At 37.3% G+C, this 12408-nt stretch overlaps 1 long non-coding RNA gene across 1 annotated transcript; it reads left to right on the top strand.

Annotated features, from left to right (window-relative positions):
* The first annotated feature begins 4532 nt into the window (after positions 1 to 4532).
* Positions 4533 to 12202, top strand: LOC108499483. The gene is made up of 3 exons (XR_001875547.1): positions 4533 to 4613; positions 10848 to 10950; positions 12027 to 12202. It is a non-coding gene; the product is annotated as an uncharacterized LOC108499483 (long non-coding RNA).
* Positions 12203 to 12408: the final 206 nt, after the last annotated feature.

Genomic DNA, 12408 nt, shown 5'->3' with positions numbered 1-12408 from the left:
TGAGCACACAGTGCTGGGTCATGTCCAGCGTCTCATCCATCAGAATCTCCAAGTCCTTCTTGTCAGGGCTGCTCTCAATCTGTTCATCCACCAGCCTGTACTGATTCCATGGGTTTCTCTGACACGGGTGCAGCACCTTGCACTTGGTCTTGTTAAACTGCATGAGATTCCCATGCAAGTATTTGCATGTGCATTATTTGCATTAAGCTTAGCCAAAGCGAGTAATCTATCTTTCATGAACACTTTGTCTTTATTATCATCCTTACAAGAAAATTTCTGCCATTTTGAGATCATTTGCATTACCTCATTACTGAGTTTAGTAGTGAAAATGAGGAAAAAAGTAGGTAAACTCATGTATTTTATTTTTGGGGTTGGATATGAGAATTAGGTGAGTTATCTGCTGTTCAAATCAGAAGTGAGATAATCTAGATAACATCTTGAGCATTCAACTGTACTCCTTTCATAATATGTACATATGTGACTGGGACAAAATGATCCTTAGTAAGATGGGTAAATTTCTTCTCCACCTATAGTCAGTGGATTGATACAATTGAGAGGTTATTTAACATAAATTTATACATTGTGTTTAAAATAACACAAGGAAAATCTACTTTCTTGTATTGCCCTCAGCACTGTCATAATTTTGGAGCTCTGCAATAAGGGTTTGAGTTTTTTACCTTTTCAAGGTGGGGGTTGTTTTATCACTGTAGGCAGACAAAAATGGTAACACACATCTCTGAACATGCTGTGTCTCAATTTCTGGATCATCTTTCCAGCCCCAGGTGTCCCCTGCTGTTCAGAGGTTGTTGCACCTTTTGGAAAGCAGAAGAGGAATTTTGCTCCTGTAGCTCTTCTGTCAGCTCATCTTCTAGTTGAATTAGATTCAGCTGTTGAATAAAATGGATCTCCTGTTGCTACAGACTGTGACTTTTGGTCTGTGCAGAGCCACAGATTTATTTTACTGTCCTTGTTTAGGGGGCTACAGCTTTGGGCAGAGAGATGTACAGGCACCTTCTGGCAGGTGCATAAGAACCACCTCAATAAGCTCAGTGAGCTGTCCAAAAATTGAGCTCTTTCATTTTTGATCAACTTCAGCAAGTCAGTGTCTTAAGGCTGAGAATGAAGCTGCAGCTGAGGAACGCACTACAATCTTCAGACAGGTTGAGGTAAGCTTTACTTTACCAGGGTGTGGAGGTGACATATCTCTGCCAGTACATCCAACATAGTAATACTGAAGATTATATCACTCTCAAAGGAAAAGGCTCTATGTGCACCCTAGAACTAAAACTACAACCAAAAGGAAATAAGCTCCTTAGCAATGACAGAAACAGCCAACACTTGTTTTCAGGTATGAAAGATGTGGTAACAGAATTTATATGCCATTTGTGCAACTGGCACGCTCATTTATTACTAAAAAATCTATTTTAACACTATTTACATTCTACTATAGCTCACATATGCCAAAGAGACCGAAGAAGTTATTCAGAGAGGCTCTAAACAAAGGTGTTTAAGATGTACAGCATCTCCACTGTTCCTTAACTTCACCATGACACCAACGCTCCTCATAACCTGGTGATTATTTTAGCTTAACCATGACATCTGGTGTTGGCCTTCTCTCCAAAGGCAACAGAGATAAATGAAAAAGGTCATAACACTTGCTCAGAGGAAACAACTATGTCACATGCAAATTGTTTATGAATCTATCAGTTTTTCAGGTAATATCGGAAACAGGAATCCAATTAATGGCCTCAACAAGCAGAGTTCTTTGGGATTGTTCCCATGACATTTAAGAGAAATGCAACTCTTGAACTGGTACTCTTGAATCTGTTGAGAACTATCAACAGATTTCTTTTTTTAAGCTTGACAATGACCACACTTTTAACCTTGACTCTTGGCAGCACAAGAAGCAGGGTGCTCAGATATGCTACTATCCTGAGTCCCTTGCAGTCTTGCAGTGCCTTGTAATGACACTGCTGTGTGGCATTGGAGCAGTGGGAATGGAGATGGAAGGTGAGCAAATCTGTACAACTGTAGGTGGAATAAGCACCTTTTATCACACTATTCCCACTTTTATCACTAAAGACACTGCTCCCATTGCAGTGTCCTCTGCCTTTTAAAAAGTTTGTCAGGTACAGACCATGCACGTATTGATATGCTCTGGCAAATAGATCATCATACCATCCAACTGTTAGGGGCCAGTTTTGTATGGAAATAAAATAAGTCTTAATGGATAACAATATCTTCTTTGGGGAACATGGCTTATCTTGTCAAAGGCAACTTGGAAAGCTTTCATAAAAAAAGTAAAAGGATTTTTACTAGTTATGCCAGTATAAATTCTACCATGGAAAACTGCTTCCAATTAGCTTTTCATGCTGAGTATAAGTGTCTTACACCAGTGTAGAATATCCATCTTCCTAGACAAAAATAATAATAATGGTCAGTCTTCACGAGCGAAGATTTGGGAAGGGTCATTAACCCTTCGAGCCTGCGCAGTGGATTTTTTAGGTGAGACCCAGCGTGCACTGAACTGAGCCCACCCTTTAATCCTGAGGTTCATCTGCCGGGGCCGAGCAAGCTTGGACAGTGGCAGTGAGGGTCTCAGAACGTANAAAAAGTGTTTTCTTACTAAATATAACGATAACCCATTTGAAGGTGATTTGTATTGCTTTTTCATCATTGGATTACCTGAAGTAGTGGACTTTAAGTTAAGATTTATATTATTTATTTGAATAAATGGTATGAAGAAAGGGTCAATACATTATACAATGATTTTGCAAAGTTGGTGTTCGGTTTCACTTCAATTTGAAGCAACACCTTCTCACCTCTGCCTAAATTTGAAATGAAAAAAAAACCTGGCAGACCAAAATTCCAGCCTGCCCCAGACCAAGAATTTCAGGATAAGAGGCTGAACTCCAAAAATGGAAATTTTAAAATGTCTGTTCCCATGATTTCTGACTAAATATATCAGGGAAGTGGTAACCCAAAGACATGACATTGTTTTTGGGTTAACCATAGAAGACCTGAGCCTAACGACTTGGGAGTTGTATCTTTGTGGTCCATCCGGAAGATTACTAAAAATGAGTTATACAATTTGGAAAAAAAACAAGCATTAAAAATGGATACCCACAACACCAGTGCTGCATTTAGCCAGAACAATGTCTAATGACACCCAGGGCTTCTATGATACCAAAACATCACCATGTAGCATTTCATATACCATGAATTAAAGTTCTTCAGTGAAAACATTAAGTCAGTAAATTCCTTAATATCTTTGTCTCCAAGTCACTAATGCCCTCAAAGGAAAAAAAAAAGAGAGAGAGACAGTTTGGATCATTTATTGATTTCAATGCAGAACTTATCTGGATATGAAAGAGAAATAAAACATCAAGACGGGGGTTCTACAAGTGAACTATTAAACTAGACTGAAATTTAAAAGATGGCAATTCAGCAAATTAAAATCTGAGATTGTTAAATCTGCCGCCTGATTTTGAAATCAAATTATTTTGCCTTAAAGAAAAAAAAAAAACGAGAGGGATTAACAGAAAAACAGGTGGAGTTGAAGCAAGAGAGACATTTTAGCAGAACCATTTTCAAATCCATCTGCATTTACCCAGATGGAACCTGAAAACCTTTTGAGGACCGTTAATTGTTACCCTGCTGCTCAAGTTTCCCTGTGTCATCCAGCAGAGATTTTTAACCTGAACAAGTATAGGATAATGAGTGCTTATATGACACAAAGGAACTACAGTGCACACAAAAAATAATGATTCTGTCAGTTACAAAAAAAGTATTTAGTACCATAGGGTGATTTTTCCAGCGTTGCAGTCGACTGACTTGAATATCTGTTGTCTCCAAGGCTGAGTGAATCACCTTTTAAATATATATAAAGATCTCCTGTGAAATCACTTTGTCAGTAGCTCAGCTGCACAAGGTAGAGATAATCTATATCAAAAATTCCTGACAGGGACTGTGCTTCCTTAGCAGGTCTTTGAAACCTTCCCACTCAGTGACCTGAGGCTCCAATGAGTCACTGTAAAAAAGTCAAGCTGCTGTATGTAGGTAATGAATGCACAGATTCATACTGCTGCTATTGCAGCTATGAAAAAAGAATGAACACTTCTGAAAATTAAAATCTGTGAAGTTTATATTTGGAAAAAGAAATGTAACAAAATCTCACTGATTTCACAGTGTGCATTTCTACTGTCAGATGGGTTCAGCGCCTCTTTCACTCCATGGCACCGATCTCCAAGTCATCTGCACTGCATATAAGTCGCAAACCAAGTTCTCTTCTTAGCAAAAAGAGTCAGAAGAAAATTTTTCTCAGGAAGCTGCATTGTACAAGCGATATGGATGTGCTAAACCTGGCCTGCTTCATAAAGCTTACATTTGAGTGGTACAGACGTGTGCTTGCTTCTCTGGAGCAACAAAGACATGGTAAGTGTTCTCATGTTGCAACAGAGCATTAAGAAGAAAGGTTTTATTCTTTCCACTCTAAACATTCTTTATGGAATCATTTCATTATGACAGATATATGGAATGGTTCCTTTTACCAAGGCCCACCATGCAGCTTTGCCAAGACACAACTGGCCAGATAGGGAAAAGGGTAAAATTAGGTAAACCCCTATTGCCTTCCTTTTTTTTTCTCTTTTCTCAATATAAAACCTTTCCAGCTTAGACTGTAGACTAAGTTTAGCCTTAGGTGCCAAACAGCACCTGGTATTCATTGCAATGCATATGCCATTACACCAATTCAGCTTGCTACACAATCTACAGTATAGTTCTTCATTGCAAAAATCACTAGAACCAGTAGAAAATTGTATTATAAATTACTTCTTTCACTCCAGTGTTTTTTGTAGGTTTGCATAAGGAGGACAACGTGGCAGATGGATTTCTTAAAATTCAACCAGTGGGCAAATTGCAGGACTGCATAAGTGAGAGCTGAACGAGTTCTCTACCTCAGTAAATTAGTTTAAGGCCATATTTACCTTACTCAATAACACCTACTAAAAGGCCTTAGTTCAGGAGCCCAGTCTTCCTGAATTTTCCCTTTAGTTAGCCTAGAAAAATAAACACTCCAGGGAATGATTCACCCCCTGTGACTCCCCATAACAGACTAGTTTGAGGATCACCTGTTTGAATTCAGCAATTGTTTAGAGAGGACATGGCCCACAAAGCAGTAGCATTGGTGCCTGGAGGTGGTTGTGGCATCTTACAAGTGTTTTAATTGACTTCTTTTCCTAGGAGTAAGGTTGAGGGCATGCATCCATGCTGCTCCTTCACACTATTTTTGAGCAGATGCCCACATCCAGATCTAACTGTGCTGAAAGTCATTGCTGTTCCCCCCTGCCTACCTATCTCCTGCAAATGCACAACTTGCTGAGAGTTGTGCAAAGTCACCCCAGAAGCATGTGAAACAAAACCCATGTTCCTTGTGTGCCACTTCTATTGTCTCATTAATACTCCATATGGTCTCTCAAAAAGGGAACAAGAAATCATGAGAGAGATGCCTTTTTATTAAGACTCCATGAAACTTCAGAAATGGTCCCATCTTCTAATAAAAATCATTATTGTTTGTATACATGTACACATGCACAAATGTGTATCCTCAGTCATACACTGAAAATGCACAAGAATTTGCAATTAATTACTTGTCCATCTGGTCTCTGTGGGTTGTTAGCAGAGTAGTTAGTTTTACAGTTGCAAACTCAGGAGCTCAAATTCAAATCCAGCTTGCAGACTGGGGATTGGACTCCAGTGTGCAGTCATTAACTGCTCTCAGCCTGAGGGCCATACTCTACCTCCAGGGCTATTTTTGAAGCATAACTCTCCAGTCTTGGGGTGTAGTTTTCCTACCTTTTTTTCCACCAGCCATGAGCATAGAATTTGTTATTCTTTTGCATCTGTTTAGTATAAAAACTGTATATAACACACAAGAACATATAGTTTATGTATTACCATATTTTATGACAGAATTTGTACTCAATCAGCTGAAATAAAAAAGCTTATTCTAAAGTCCTATATATATATAGGGTATATATGGCACACATCATTTATTAGTAGGAGAACTGACCAAGTAGGACAAAGACTGCTTTTTTCATCTGTAACATTTGACAGCCCAGGAATTTTTACTTAAAATGGATGAGAATTGTATTAATAACTTGGGATTTTTCCTAATAAATTAGACTGTGTGGTCATATATTTTGACACATAGATTATCTTCTGCTAGATAGTTAAAAATATCTCTGACAAATTTTGGTGAAAACCATAACAAGTGCTATCAAAAGACAATGAAGCTTCTTCCTATTGCCTATATTAGCCCCAGCAATTGGTCCTCTCTGTGGTCTAGCTGAAATGGGTTCTAAAACCTGAAAAATATATCAAACTAATTTATAACCAAGGTTTTACTGATATTCTAACCATTACAACAAGTAAGGAAACAAACAGATTAATCTGAGGGAATACATTCCTTTAAGATTCACAGTTTCCTAGGAGTTTTAGATACAGCTCATAATTCCCTCCCGCTGTTTTGTAAATTGACAGATCAGACTGTGACCCAACTGCTGTTTAATAAAAAGTTGAATTTATTTCCTCACTGTTCTGTAACCAGCTTCTGAAGCTCTGGTCAAAAAGGACAAGTGGTGAAATGTCTAAACCTATACCCTTGCAAATTGCTTAGACTCATGTTTGTAATCCCACTGACATTTCTATGCCAGATTATCATATCTGTTGAGGAATATTGATATGCATGAACACAGAAGTTTAATTTCTAGGAAGACAGTCCTGGGGAAGGGAGAACAACAGACAAGGGTTGTTTGTTTGTGTGTTTTGTCGTGTGCAATGCAAGCAGGTCTGCTTGTTTTATTCTGAGACCAGTTACCTCTATTCTTCTAGACTTGTATTTTTGTTTATTTTGATCAAAAGTCTTTTGCCAAACAGTGAGGTTTAATGTTGACTTCAATGCTGCTATTCACTTGAGATCAGGATAAAACATTTCTGTGCTTTCCTTACATTTTGCAATCCTTATATGACACATATTTTTCCTGTTAATCCCTTTGGAATTACTTCTATGTCATCTTTTTCAAAAGTACCACATAATATAAAAATGCAATTCAGACTGAAAATATGGTCTTGAAACATCTTGTCCCAGCAATACCCAATCTATTGTGTTAATAGATCTATTCTCTGAGTAAAATGTTGTCTTCAACTATTTCAGTTCGCTTTTCAGCTTAGAAAGATGAACATTTTCTTTCTAGAGAAGGCAAGTAGATACTTCAGCTCTGCAACTGACTCAGCATGCTTTAGCCAAATGATATAGAGTGTGAATTTTAAAAGGAAAAAAAATGTCTTTTTTGTCTTCAATTAAGAAAACATAATAAGTATAAAAGTGATCCCTGTGTGTTTGTGGGTGGCACAGGGAGTCACTTCTAGCAGTAAAATTAGAGGTCTGTAGTCTCTTTTAGATATTCTTGAAGCACAGAAATAAATTAACATTTCTCTGACCAACATACAGCCCCATTAATCATGGAAGGCAGCAGAAACGAGAAGCATAGAACAATGATCTGGTATTAACTGTAACTCAAAAAACTTCTGTCCTTTCAGAGAGTGAAGAGCATTCCAATTTTGCATAATTTAACTCTCCAGCACTTTTAGTGACCAATGTGGTTTTTTTCATTCCAGTTCTTTTACTTATTCTACACTCTTCAGAAAAATATGTCCATTGACTTTGACTTAAAGATTCAAATTTAGAAATATGGATAACTTCTGAAGTTCTTTTGACAGTTTTCCTACAACCAGAGGGCACGTTGTAGTCTTATTTAATGATTTTAGATTTCCATCTCATTCACTACCTGACTGAGCCCTGCCTGTTTCTCACCTGCCCTGGATTTTCTTTTCTCCATAGTGAAGTAGAAAGTGAACATACCCTTTTCAATTTTTGTTTTTAATATTCTTGTTTTTTACCCAGATTTATTCCATGCAATTCCACTTCCAAAACTTAAAAGGAAGACCTGTGTTAAGTTCTAGCCATCTAAAGTTCCCTTCACAGTCAGAAGGAGTAAGACAGAGCGGGAGCTTCTCAAAAACTGATTTTATATGATTGTACAGACTAAGAAAGCCTTTTACAGAAAGCAAGCATCTGCACTCCATTTAGACTCTGATTATTTGCCAAAATGTAGACTGATTCACTACTAAGAACTGAACTCCATCCATTAACTTTCGGGTGCTTTATGACTGTTTCTTTCATTGCATTGACTTGCACAGCTCTGTCTGAATTTAAATCTATGTATTTTCCATATTAATTTAAATTTACAGTATGTTTATCTCATTTTGTACCACTGTTGATTTTTGGTAGGAAGGGTTTACCATTATCTTTTTTGTCTAAGCTGTGCTTCCCTTGTTGACACTTTAAAACTTACATGCTGAGATAATTTACCAAAGTAGTTCCTGGGATTTTGCATCTCCAATGAACTACCATTGTGCTCTTAATTGTGAACTGCTCCAGATGTCTTCATGCCTCAAGTATCCATCCTTACAATGCTTCAGATCTTCCATCACCTCGAATATGTGCAAACACTATGGCTCAGGAGCTTTAGCAGACAATTTCTTTGGCCTGGAAAAAATTACTTTGTCGATGGTGAGTTCTTAATCTTTTAGGAGCCTCTTTTCAAGTGCTTTCCATGGATGGTCTCATAGTTTAGTCAGATGTTAAGGACTGACTTAAATCCAAACTGAAAGATAGCTTTGTACAGCTTGCAATTGTACAAATTCTTCCACAATTCTTGCAAACCTTTTTATCTGAGGCTGTCTAACAATTGTTCACATGGTTCATTTTTATGTGAAGTGTGAAGTTACTCCTTGAATTTTTTACTTCACTTTCAGAGTTGGCCTCTCTGCTTGAGTTACTGAAAACCATTTAAACATCAACTAGTTCAAAACCACCTACTGTCAGAAACCAGGTTGCCTTCTGTCTTCCCTTTTAGTAGCTGCCCATTGCTTGTAGTCCCTTTTAAACTTCCTCCAGTTGTCCTCCACATTTCCCAAGGGGTTTAACTCCTCTGGGGTTGAACAACTCCTTTTTTCCATTCAGGACACAGCTCAGTTGATTTTATTCCTTTTCCAGTGTTTGCCTCAGCAGCTGCAGAGAATGGGGAGATGGGCAGAGACCAGTTCCTCTTGTTGAGGGCACTTCTTAAATGGCAAAAAAAATAAGTTGTACTTGCTTCACAACTGGTCATTTTCTTCCAATTATCACAGACAAAAGCAACTTAAAGAGGAGTTTCCCAAGGAGTGAAGGGGTAGCAAGAGACAGGACATAAAGAAAACGGGATGAAAATCCAAAACTGGTGTGGCCTACTGAGAAATGTCAGACTTGTTACAAAGAGAATCAAATATGGTTGTTGATGACCCTAAACAAACACTACCTTCTCCCTTGTGATCTTCCTTTTGTGTCTTCCTTACTGCCTGGGCAATAAATATCATTTGGGGCAGAGGAGGGCAGTGGCATCTAAAGGGAACTGGCAACCTGGGATGGAACTGTTGTTGCTCTACTGAGGTTTGTTCCGCCTTTCTACAAGGTGAGCAGCAGAGGAAGTGGACATATCTCAGAAAGAAGAAATGGTGTCATTTTTAGCAAAAGCATAGAAAAATTCTGGGATGCTGTTCTCAGCTTCACCTTTCCTTTCTTTAGAGAGTTCAGAAATAGCTTCATTATCTATATAAAAGCAACTCCACTCAACTGAAACATTTTCTGTTCTTAACATTTGGGTTTGTGCGATATTGGCATAGAACCAAAATATTTTGAAGTTTTTCAAGGAGAAAAAAAACCCAGACTGAACAAGAGGAAAATAGAAATGGAATAGAATCAACAGTCCAACTAACTGGCCACTTAATAAGGATATGAACTTTCTTTTCCTCTGTTTCTCTTTCTATAAATAACTAAACTTTCTGTGCATTAAAAAGGCAGATGACAAAGGGATATGGCTAGGCTGCAAGACACTTATGGAAAAGCCTTTTTCCTTAGTTATATAAATCAGAGTCTTGGTCTGTCCATAAGACCCAACTAAGTCTTGTAGATACTAGCATATGGTTGTCCTGTGATTAAGGTCACACTATTTGTCTCCCCAAAAATCCTTCCCTGATGCCAAAAAAATCTATGTGCATTACCTGGAAGATACTAGAATACTTTGAAAACATTTTTTTTTTCTAGAAGTTTTAACAGCAAGACTGTTCATTAAAAAATTTGTAACCAGTTTTAGGAAAACTTTATGTTAAATTTTATGTCAAGGTAACTGATGAGAATGGACGAGTGTTTCATGAGAGGAACATTTTTGTAACATATATATTTTCTTCAAATGTAATACAAGTTCATAATTTTCAACAAAAAGAGAAAACTAAAAATGTTTTAGTAAAATGGGGGATTAATTGAGATTTATGAAAAAAGTATTTGTAAATTTTCACTCAGAAATATTTCTTCAAATTTATTAATAAGGTCTCCATCTATTATTCTATTTACAATGTATAAAGGACTTGTATCTGAGAGTTTGCTAGTTTTTCTCATTGATGGCAATAAAATTACTTCAGTATTTTAGTTGTGTGCCAGTGTGTTAGGATAGAAATAACACTAGTTCGGCATTGGTAAAATGGAGTTATGCAGGGATAATCAAGTTTCCATAAATGGAGGAAACTTGTTTCCATACAAAACAGCTTTTAAAAGGAATGGGAAAGAAGATTAGATTTGCTTGCAAGGAATTACCACATAAAATCACCACGGAGGGTCCAGTGCTTGCTTTTCATTACAGTGCAAGGCTGAGTTCTATGCAAACACCTGACCAGAATACTTTGGATTCCAGCGCATCACAGTACCCTGCTGTTGTTTTGATGGGAAAGAAGGACTGATGAAACAAACTGGGCATTTCAGTCTCTACTCTACCACAACTTAAAACATAAGATGCTGTGAGTGTTGTTCTGTTGTACACTGATCAATCTGATTGCACCTTTGAAGCTGGCTGTACATCACGCAGCAAAGATATCTTTGATTAATCCCCTCCTGGTTAGTTTAAGTGATAGAAAGCCCCCTGAGGACTTACAGTTGCTCTCCTTCTTTGCAGAGATCAGAGACAAATAGTTTCTTCCTGTGTTATTCTTGTCTTGTGTAAAGAGGATTTGTACAAGGAAGTCCCTGGTGTAAACAGTATTGAAAAATTGTTCTAAAGGATTAAAGCTTCTCTAACAATCTGACCCAGGGAGTGTGTCTTCTAGCAGCCTGCACTCATGTAGTGAGGTTTGGGCTTCAGGTAATGAGGCACTAGACATAATGTTTTGAGAAGATGTGAGAGACAGAAGGCTCACCCTATTCTATTTATTACAATAAATAATAGTGACCGTCCTTCCTGCCTAAAGGAAGGTAATTTTGCCCAATAAATTATACACGCAAGAACACACTAGTGTAGCATCAATTTTTGCTTCTTTCAATGCCTTGAGGAAAAAAGCAGGTTAGTACTAAGGAAGTAGGGTGAGGATGAAATCCTATAGCTCCTCAGAATTCTCAGACTTCTCCTCTACTCTTACTTTTAGGCTGAAAAGGACACTTTTTTCCCCAAATCAGAATGTTGTCTGATGTCATTTCTAATTCAATAAAGAGCAGTGCCTTTATGACTCAAAAAATCTCTACAGTTAACTAACATTTCAACACCTTTTTTCAATATGAATTTGTCATCTCTTTAGACATTGACAAAAAGATCAACTTTTGCAACTCAAGTAGGACTTTAGTCAAGAGTAAATGTTTAGAGCATCCTTCAAATTCATTGGCTTTCTTTTGCCAAATATACATTTATTAGTTTTTCTGTTAGACAATACCTTGAGGAAAAGGTAGATCCATTTCATGGATAGAATTGTTATATAAACATCCTGCCCATTATTTATTTTTGGAAATATAGAAGCCAGTGGAGCCATAGAACCATAAGGTCACATTTGCTTAGAGCAAAATTTTTGTCAAAGATTTCAGTCTGCTTATAGTTATTTTCTTACAGCAGGGAAACTACAGAAGAAAGAGAAATATAGACTGAATGCCAAAACAACACTTGAAAGAATTCTTGTTGTTCCACAGAACAACTCAGAGAGGAGAGATAAAAGCAGGAGTAAAACAGTTGATGCTTCTCTGTATAAATTGTGACTCTGGGAAAAACTACTGTTTGCACACATGTATATGAACACTGCGATCAAATTAAAATGGGATGGACAAACTCAGGTTTTGGTTTTTTTAGAGCTTTCTAAATTTTGAAAATCTTGACTGGGCAATTTAGATGTTCTTTATTAGTCCTTATTCGTTGATGTACGAATGAGAAGATTCTTCTTACTTTTAATGAAAAAAATCTATAAGTGAAATATTGAAGATGATATGAATCAAAATAT

Source organism: Lepidothrix coronata, unplaced genomic scaffold (genome assembly GCF_001604755.1).
Source record: "Lepidothrix coronata isolate B3197 unplaced genomic scaffold, Lepidothrix_coronata-1.0 Scaffold74, whole genome shotgun sequence".
Classification (NCBI taxonomy): Eukaryota; Metazoa; Chordata; class Aves; order Passeriformes; family Pipridae; genus Lepidothrix; species Lepidothrix coronata.
This window is presented reverse-complemented; position numbering and strand designations above follow the sequence as displayed.